Genomic DNA, 10647 nt, shown 5'->3' with positions numbered 1-10647 from the left:
AGACATGATTAATCAATGAAGCCTTTGCAGCTTTTTTGGTGATTTACATTCATGTAACAAATACTTATCGGCCAAGCATGGTGGAACCTGCCTTAATTGCAGTGACTTCGGAGGCTGAGACTGGAAGATTACAAGTTTGGGGCCAGCCTCAGGAAGTTACCAGAACCCTCAGTAACCTAGTTAGTCTCCATTTAAAAATAAGAAGTAAATATGGCTGGCAATGTAGCTCAGTACTAAAACACCCCTGGCTCAATCCCCAGTACTCCAAAACCCAAATACTTATTGAGCACTTTACTACTTATCAGGAATTGCCTTAGATAGTGGATATCCAACAGTGAATAAATCAAATTCTGCTCTCAAGGGAATAAGTAAAAGTAAAAGGAGATAGATAATATACAAGTAAGCAAATGTGTTCTATATCAGGTTGTGGTGAAACAAAGAAAAAGTGGAAGGTAAAAAAACAGTAACAGGAATGTTTCCTCTAAAGGCTGGTCAGAGAAGCTGATAGGATCTGGGGATAACTGAGCAGAAACCTGAAGGGAATGATGGAATGAGTTGTGTAATTCTCAAGGGGAAGAATATTAAGATAACAGGAACCCAAGCATAAGGGCCTGAAATATAAACCTGCTTGGCCAAGAGGATGCATAAGACACAGAATCATCGTTCCCCAAAGATGTTCATGCCCATATTAGTCCATTCTGCATTACTATAACAAAATACCTGATGCTGAGTAACATTATAAAGTAAATAAGTTTATTTAGCTCATAGTTCTGGAATTTCAAGATTCCACATATAAGGATGGCCTGCTTGCTTGCAGAGTCTAGAAGCAGTGCAGGCCACTACATAGCAAGAAACATGGAGAACACATGTATGTACATATCTTCTTCTCTCTCTCCCTCTTCTTATAAAGTCACCAGTATTCAACCATGGGGCTTCACTCCAATAACTTCATCCTAATCTCTACCCAAAGGCCCATCTATAAACACTACATCTGAACTAAGTTTACACCCTCTTTCCATCTCACTATGGGGATTAATTGAGTGAGGGGACATACTCAAGCCATATTCAAACATTAGTAATGTCCTAATTCTTGGAACCCATGATTATATTACAATCCAGAACCCATTATTATATTACATGGCAAACGAACTTTGCAAATCGAATTTATGTTTCAGAATTTTAATTTTAGATAATCCAGATGGATCCCATCTAATCACAAGAACTTAAAAGCAGAGAATAGTCTCTGGATACAGCAGAAAAGTTCAGTGTCAGGAGAAATTAGATATTCCAAATATGAGAAGGATACCACACAGTTACTGGCTCTGATACATAATGTCCTATAAGAAAGGACCAGAGAGAATCCTCTAATAGGTTAAGAGTATCCCCTAGACACTCTGACAGCCAGCAAGGAAATAGGATTCTCAGTTGTACCAACTCAAGACACTGGATTCTTCCAACAACCAGAGAAAACAGCTGAGCCAATCCAGATATTGTTTTAAGCTGCTAAGTGTGTGGCAATCTATGATCATTTGTTATGCCAGCAACAGCAAAATAATAAAGACCATAAAGATATGAGAGGAATATGGTAGTAGCTGAGGTGAGAGAGGTAGGAACATGAGTTGGAAAAAGAGAGCAAATGAGGAAGCAGCTACCAAAGGGTCTTGTAGACCGTATAAAGCCTTTGTCTTTACAATGGGTGAAAATGGGGAGTCAACAGGGCTTTGGAGCAGAGGCAAGACAGGATCAGACTTATAGAAGGACAGTTGTGAACTACCCTGTATAGAATCCAGCTAAACAGATGCTGGATATAGGTCAAGCAATAGCTAGAGAAACCATAATGAAGATGGGAATGATCAACTTCAGATTATATTAGGTTACACTATATAAGATTGCTATTAAAGAGAGTCAAAAGAGTTGAAAACCAAAAGACGAGTCAAGAGATTTGTTCATGGAAGGTTATGGGGTGGTGGGGAAAGAGAGGAGTCACTATTGACTCAAATCTCTAGCCTAAGCCATAGATAAGAGTCATACTGAGAAGGCAAATAGTGAAGGAGGAGCAAGTTTAGTGGAATTTGTGGGACAGGGACAAACATGGACTCATCTTGGAACATATAAATATGAAATACCTATCATACAGCCAATAGGAGATGTTCACTAAACTGCTAGGTACAGTGTGGAATTCGGAGGATTGTCTGAAGCTGAAACTATTCATGCAGGAGTACTTTCTCATAGACGGTTTTCAAAGCCATGAGGTAGCATGTGTGGTGGCATACACCTATAATCCCAGCTACTCGGGAAGCTAAGGCAGAGGATAGCAAGTTTGAGGCCAGTCTGCGCACCTTAGCTAGACCCTAGTTCAAAATAAAAAATAAAAAGGCCTGGGGTATAATTCTATGGTAGAGTGCCCCTGGGTTCAATCTCTAGTACCCCTCCCTCCACACATAAAACAAAGCCATGAAATGATTGATTCAAACGTGGAAGAAATGAATATAAAGAGAGAAGATTGGTACCTCTTGGTTTACCTCTTTTTGGAAGTCTTTCCTAGACTATAATTTTTTTCTGACTTCTAAATACAAATATATGGAGAATCCTACAAACCAAAATATTTTTAAGACATTTAGCTATGTACCTACTGCCTTAAAAGTAATAAAATTGAATAAAAACCATACCATTACTGACAACAATATAAAGAGTCATCACTTGATTTTAGTTCTTCCAAATTAAACAGATTATATAGTTGAAAAAGCCCAATGAAATTAGCAGAAGCTCCACACTCATATTAAACGACAAATGACTCGTATTCCCAAATTGCTGTTACTCTAAGATGATTTGAAGTCTTAGAATTGTGATCCTTTTTATATAACATTTATGCTGAACATCTGGAAAGAAATATTATTCTTTCATTAAAGTTCTCCAGCACCATGAGGATTCAGTGCAGTTAAAAACAAAAGCAAAACAAAATAGCAAATTACCAACCCAACAACTTTGATCCATTTTCTTCCAAACATGATGTCACCATCGTGTTTCAGTTGTGGCTAAAAATACAGGTCATAGTTAGTAACTTTTCTCCTGAAAAAAAGAAAAAAAATAAAGATTTTTGAGCACTTCAGATTAATATATATATTAAAAAAAAACACTGGAGGCGGGAGGAGCTCTCTGTTATAAATTCTCTGCCTTTTAATTATCCCCAGGAATAAAGTGTCTATAACACACACACACACACACACACACACACACACTCTTTTAAAAAGTTAATAAAAACCTTCCTGCAAGGAAAAGAAAAACCTGACCTACCTCAATCATCTTCTATATCACTCCTATAAGCACCATTATAAAATATTTTTGCCAACCATATCGCAAACAATTATTAATGTCCTAAATTCAGTCCATGTTTTAAACTACAACTAACTAGATCAGGGTTTGGTTGGATGATGCTCTTTAGAGTATCATCTTATTGGATCATCTGCTGACAAAGATTTTTAAAGCTTACCCATAATCACTCTAATTAGGCCATCAAGTGTTAGGACTTGCTGTGTAAATTTGATTAATTCTAGCCATCTCTGCGGTGCAACTGATGTTGCCTGCATTAAAGGAATGACTCTGCCTTGGAAGCAATTTTCTTACATTTATGGCCTCTCCCCCTCTACCTGTTGCATTGAAAAACTTGTGAGGAAGGTTTGCAAGGATGCCTTCATAAGTCTATAAAACTTCCTTTCAGTTGGGAGCCCAGTCATATCCACTTACACCACTGTTGCTTTTATATCTTTATGTGGTCCATAATTTGTAATAAACTTTAAGACAGATTGTTCCTATGCGTCTTAATCCATTTGTACTGCTTCGACACAATACCAAAAACTGGTAATTTATAAATAACAGAAATTTATTTCTTACAATTCTGAAGGCTGTGAAGTTCAAGATTAAGGCCAGCGGGATTGTGTCTAGTGAAGGTTGTTCTCTTCCTCCAAGCTGGCACTTTACTGCTGCATCCTCTGGAGGGGAAAAATGCTGTACTCACACTTAGAAGAAAATAAAAGGACAAAGGAGACAAACTCCCTCCGTCAAGGCCTTTTTTAATACTAATCCCATTCACAAAGGAGGAGCTCTCCTGTCCTAATGACCTCTAAAGGGCCCACCTCTTACTACTATCACATCAGTAACACTTGAATTTTGGAGGGGACACATTCAAATCATAGCACCATGTCTCTATCTTCAAATAGATACCAACATATCTGCTTTTGATCATAATTGATGCACTGTCCTTAATGCTTTAACACCAATATTTGATATGGTCGTTTGATATGGTTATATAGAAGACAGTCTGAAAACAGGCATCCAATCCTCCCTCTCCCATTCCCCACCTATCCTCACTACCACATAACTGACTGAAAAGAGCAAAGAAAAATAAAATGAGGGAATTTCTTTTTTTTTTTTTCCTGCTACCTCTTTTTATTTTGAGACAGGGTCTCATTAAGTTGCTTAGGCTGGCCTTGAACTTGTAAATCCTCCTGCCTCAGCCTCCCAAGTCACTGGAATTACAGGTGTGTGCTACCATGCTAGGTAGAGTTTATTTTCTTAATGAAAACAAGACTTTAAGGAAATACTATGGAATAAATGTTGTTGTGATAGTTGACTTTATGTGTAAACTTGCAAAGCTATAGTGCCCAGTTGTTTGATCAAATACTAGTCTAATGTGTTGGTGTGAAAGGTATTTTTGTAGATGTGATTAACATTTATAATCAGTTGGCTTTAAGTAAAGAATATTGCCCTCAATGATGTGACTGGACCTCTATCAGTTAAAAGCCTTAAAAGCAAAAACTGAGTTGTTTTTTTTTATCCATAGAAGAAGGAATTCTGCCTCAAGACCATAACATAGATATCCTACCTATAGATTTTTGGCTTGGACTATAATTTCAACTCTTGTTTGAGTTTTCAGCCTGCTGTCCTTATGGATTTTAGATTTACCAACTCCCCCCATCACACAAGCCAGTTACTTAAAATAAATTCCTCCCTTCTCTCTGTGTAGATATGGGGAGGGGAGAGAGAAAGAAAGGAAGGAAGGAAGAGAGGGAAGGAGGGAGAATATTGTCAAAGGAATCCAACAACTCTGGTATCTCTCCCTGCCAAGCAGTGAAATTTTACATCAGGGGCTTCCAATATAAAGTTCTAACTAAGTCTAGAGTGTCTAGCACATGTAAGTTTTATCTTAACCTAGTTCATACAAAAACTTAACTTTACAAATAAAGAACTGAGAGATTTGCTCCAACTATTCTTTTCTGAAAAAGAGAGGCCATGTTCGGGGTTTGTTTAGGACAAAAAGGAGAATTTCAAAGTGAACGTAACCCCCAAATAGAAGGTTGGTACGTCCAGTTTGCATCACTTCATTCCTAAAGAGTTTGTTCTGTGACTTTCAGAAATTAGCTTTCTGAAAAAATGTAATAGAGAAAGTAATGAAGATTACACATTTTCTTTATGCTTATCATTGCCAGCTTATGGATATTTGAGAAGTTAAAAAAAATAGAAGTAGTTTAATTCAGGTAAATGGCTAAGTTCTGGAAAGTTTTCAATAAATTTTGCTGCCATTTGGAGGTTGAATATATCTCAAACGTTCTTGCTTTAAAGGCTTGGTCTTGGTGGCATTATTGGAAAGTGGTAGAACCTTTAGGAGGTGGGACCTAGAAGAAAGTCTTTATTTCTTTGGGGGCATACCCTTGAAGCGGATTGTGGGACCTTGATCTCTTCTTTCTCTTTTGCTTCCTAGCCATGAAGTAAGCAGCACCTCATGGTAGACCCTGCTCTACCACCTGTTCCTCACCACTGCCATCTAGCACATCTAACAGAAGGCTAAAGTAATGGGTACACCTGATCTTGGACTGGAACCTTCAAATCTGTTAGCCAAAACAATCCTTTTCTCTTTATTAGTTAATTATTTCAGATATTTCATTATAGTGAGGGATAGCTGACTGTTTTAGTCAGCTTTTTTTTTTTTGCTGCTGTGAGAGAAATTGGTACCGAGAAGTGGAGTCATTGCTAAGCCTAAGCTGACCATGTGATTCAGAAGATTTTTCAGCGTTTTGGAATTGTTGGGAAGAATTTTGAGATGCTTTAGACTGTTCTACACAGAGCTTAATAGCCGATTCTGGTGGGAGCTCTGTGGACAGTGAGGACAGGACTCAAGAGGGTTCAGAAAAGGAGGAAACTATTGGAATTTGGAATACAGGCCATTTGTTACGTTCTGAGAAGAACCTGTATTGTTATGGCTGAGAAGTTATCTTCATTTTGCCAGTGTCCTGAGACTTTCTGTGAAGCTGATATTAAAAGCAATGGACTTCTTAGTCTGGCAGAAGAAATGTCTAGCCATCATAGCATTCAGGAGGTTGCATAGATATTGGCTGGTGGCTTTTGGCCAAATTTATTGCGATATTCAAGAGCAGAAAGCAGAGCAGAACTATTTGAAAAAAATGAAAACTTGAAAGGCTGGAATAAAACTGGGCTAAGGAAGTTGTAGTTAAAGACATTACTGCCACTAAAGAAATGCTAAAGACTTTGCCCAGAGACAATAAAAAAAGATGGCTTGAGGGCATCTCAGGAGCTGGCAAGACCACACTCATCTCAAGCTCAAGGGAATAAAGACGAAAATTCTCTTGAGAAGAGACCAGTGGGATACCCTTCTTGTCCAAAGGGGCCTAGGGAGTTTTTTCAATATGCTCAGCCACCCAAACACTCAAAGGCTGCTTCAGCAAGGGTCCCTGGAGGCTGGGCTACTGCTTGAGATGGCAGCCCATCTTGGCATCAACCACATGATGCTGGTTCTGCAAGAATGCAGGATGCTGGAGTTAGAGGTTCATGGAGCTTTCCACCAAGACCTCAAAGGAAGGCCTGGGAGGCCAGGCAAAGTGCAGCAGGTTAGGAGTCCTTACAGGCACCCCCTGTGAAGCCAAAAATGTGGAGATGTGAGAAGGAAGTCGAAGCAGCAGTGGAGACCCCCAAGATTAAGAAATGCCAGTAACATGGCACATAGTCCCAGGAAAGCTGCAGGAATCCAGCTGAGACAAGCCAACAGAAATACCACTTGGATGTTGAGGGCCACAGCCCAGTGGGATGTAGCATGGCATTTTGCCAGAAGGGAGTGGTTGAGAGGTGAAGCCAGAGAGCCATTGAGATGATGATGGGTATGTTAAGCTGTGTATTCAATAGTATATAGACCTTTACTGCAATAGGGCAGCTCTTGCTGCCTCAGGTGCCCGCTACTTTGGAGTTCCCGTGGAGTTCTCACAGGGTCCGAGAGAGTTGGGGCAGAGCCGGGTGGAGAGCTGAGCTGAGAGAGTTCCCGGGGAGTGTGCGTGGAGTGCTGGGGGAGTTCGGGCAATAAAGTTTCCTGTTTGAACATACAAGTGCTTTGTGGTGGTTCGGTGATTTGTGCCCAGCCAGACTGCGGCACTTGTACTACAACCAACAAGGCTATAGGGTGGAGCTACAAATGCCCTTTGGAGAGAACATTAAGATGTCAGTGCCCAGATTCTGGATGTGGAGCTACAGGACTTGTTTGCCCAGCTGGATTTTGGTCTTGCTTTAGTCCTATCCCTTCTCTCTATGCCCCTAATTTTGTGAATGGAAACATTTACTCTGTACCATTATATATATTTTTTAAAAATACTTTTTTTTTAGTTGTAGATGGACATAATATCTGTTTTATTTATTTTTGTATGTGGTGCTGAGGATCGAACCCAGTGCCTCACACATATGAGGCAGGCGCTCATCCACTCAGCCCCAGCCCCAGCCCCATTCTGTACCATTATATATTGAATACTTGTAAGTTGCTTTTACTTTTATAGGAGCTCACAATATGAGATTACCTTGAGCTTCAGAGAAGACTTTGGACTTGAACTTTGAACAATCTCCAAACTGTTGACTATGGGTACTCTTAGAAATAGAAAAACTGTATTTTGAATTGTGATATGGTTGTGAGTTCTTGGGGGCCAGGGGCGGAATGTTATGGTTTGGATGTGAGGTATCCCCCAAAAACTCACATGTGAGACAATGCAAGAAGGTTCAGAGGAGAAATGATTGAGTTGTATGAGTCTTAAACCAATCAGTGATTTAATTCCCTGATAGGGATTAACAATGGTAACTGAAATGGTAGGATATGGCTGGAGGAGGTGGAATTTGAGGCGTGGCTTTGGGTATATATTTGTAACAGGCAAGTGGAGTCTCTATTTCTCTGCTTCCTTATCTCATGTGAGCTGTTTCCCTCTACCACACAGTCAGCCTCACTTCAAGCCCCAAGGAATGGAGCTGGCCTTCTATGGACTAAGACCTCTGCTGAAATTGTGGACACTCAAATAAACACTTCCTCCTCTACAATTGTGCTGGTCAGGTCCTTTAGTCACAACAATGAAAAAGCTTACTAAAACAGCTGACTGATGCAAAATGTATTGAAGTGTTTTTAGAATTAAAAGTCTTAGATTCCACTTGCTTGAATTCCAATGACCCCCAATGGCTATACCTTTTCCCCTGATGTTACATACAGTAACAGAACCTTCTATGTCCAGTATAAAAGTGAAGGGGCTTTTTCTCTTTTTGTATTTGTTTTTTTTTTTTTTTTTTTGGCTTGGTCTTTAAAGTGACAGTTTTGTATTCAGATTCTGTGTATTGAGAATATGATACTTGAGACTTTTTATTTGCATTGCTGAACTTCTCTGAGTTAAAGGAACAACAGATTTTAAAGTTATACAGTTATTTACTGAAAATAAAATTTTGAAAGTTATTTACAGATGTTGTTGATTATGACTCTGTTCTCTGCAAAACAATCACAGGATGTATGTGATGATAAAGCCTCAGCTCTATCATGGTGGCTCATTTTCAAAAGAAACCACATAGACAGAAGCAAACTATACCTATTAACAGAAAACAGTAGTGAACACTTAAAGTTAGCTATTAAAGAGAAACATACCAAAATGTAATTAATTATATTAGCTATTTCTGTCTTAGTCCAGGTTTCCATAACAGAAAACCATAGACTGAGTGGTTTAAAAAATAGAAATGTCTTTCTCACCAGGCATATTTGCACATGCCTGTAACCCTAGCAGCTCAGGAGACTAAGGCAGGAGGATCATAAATTAAAAGCCAGCCTCAGCAAAAGCAAGGCATTAAGCAACTCAGTGAGACCCTGTCTCTAAATAAAATAAAAAATAGGGCTGGGGATGGCTCAGTGGTTGAGTGTCCCAGAGTTCAATCTCTGGCATCCCCACCAAAAAAAAAAAAAAAAAAATTATTTTCTTTCTCACAATTCTGGAGACTAACTTGGAAGTTCAAGATCAAGGTGCCAACAGTTCCCAGTATCTGGTACAGGTATGCTTCCTGGTTTGCAGTCTGCTCCTTGGGTCCTCTGGCAAAGAGCAGAGAAACTGATCATCTCTCTTGTGTATCTTCTTATAAGGGCACTAATTCTATTCATGAGGCGCTACTTTCCTGATCTAATCATTTTCCAAAGACCCCCCATCTATATTGAGGATTTTAGTTTTCATGAATTTAGAACGGATACAAATATTACACCATAGCAGCTCCTCCCTTTCATTCCCTGAAGTAGAGAGTTTGTCTTGCTAGATTTTATTTGATTTTGTGCTTTTGGCTGAGGAGAAAGATCTGAAGCACACAGATAGGACCAAAGAAGAATTGGGGAAGTTCTAAAAGACAGCTACTATTTGGGAGACAAGTGGATGAGAGTGAAAAGAAAGAGTTTAGTATATAATGTTTAGTATGTACTATTATCTGTTTCACATGTTCAGCTATGAAAATGTTTTAGAAGTTATTTTGAAGTGAAGCCCAGTAGCACACACCTGTGATCCCAGCTATTAGAGAGGCTGAGACCAATCTGGGCAGTTTAAAGCCCTAGGTTCAATTCCCAGTACCAGTCAGAGAAAAAAAAAATCTGTATCAGTAAAATAACCTCAATCTGATGAACATGAATTTAAAATGAAAACACCCTCACATCTTCTAGAAGAGTCCAAGGCATAATTTTAAATTGAGAAGTAGGTAACCCTAGCTCTAGAACACTATAATTTTTTTTTAAACGAATGAAGTTATTGTACTGATTTGGGGGTTGTATATTTATTATTGGTTTAAAAAAAGCTTGAATTGCTAATAAACTATAATCACCAACATCAGCAATAAAAATTTTAAATATTCATAAAACTGGACTAAACACATGCTCCCAAGCCTAGTGGGCAGTAATACACCTGGTCAATATATAAATTTAACAATCACTTCTTGAGTACCATGTTTATAGCCCTCTTTCAATTTTTTAAAAGTACTTTTCTGACCCTATTGATATAAAGTGCTTTCACAAAACTAATACCTCGGTGTGATGCCAATTCAATATGAAAAGATGGGGAGATATTCTATCCTTTCTTCACAAAGTTGATGTTCCTTTTTTCCATATTTCCTTTTGTTCAAAAATTGAGCTTTGTATGTGGCAAGTCCTTGAGCAGAAATGTTTCAGAAATAGAAAGCCTGGACTCAAGGCTTCATTCAGCCAACATCCTTGGAACCTCTATTTAGGACAAAACGCTAATCAGGGCAAGATAGGGACACAACTGTCAACAGGAGGCAGTCCCTGGGCCGAGAGACAGGGCGCCACCATGGAAGAGT

The sequence above is a fragment of the Urocitellus parryii genome, chromosome 2 (genome assembly GCF_045843805.1).
Source record: "Urocitellus parryii isolate mUroPar1 chromosome 2, mUroPar1.hap1, whole genome shotgun sequence".
NCBI classification, from domain to species: Eukaryota; Metazoa; Chordata; class Mammalia; order Rodentia; family Sciuridae; genus Urocitellus; species Urocitellus parryii.
The sequence above is the reverse complement of the archived record's forward strand: the minus strand, read 5'-3'. Positions refer to the sequence as shown.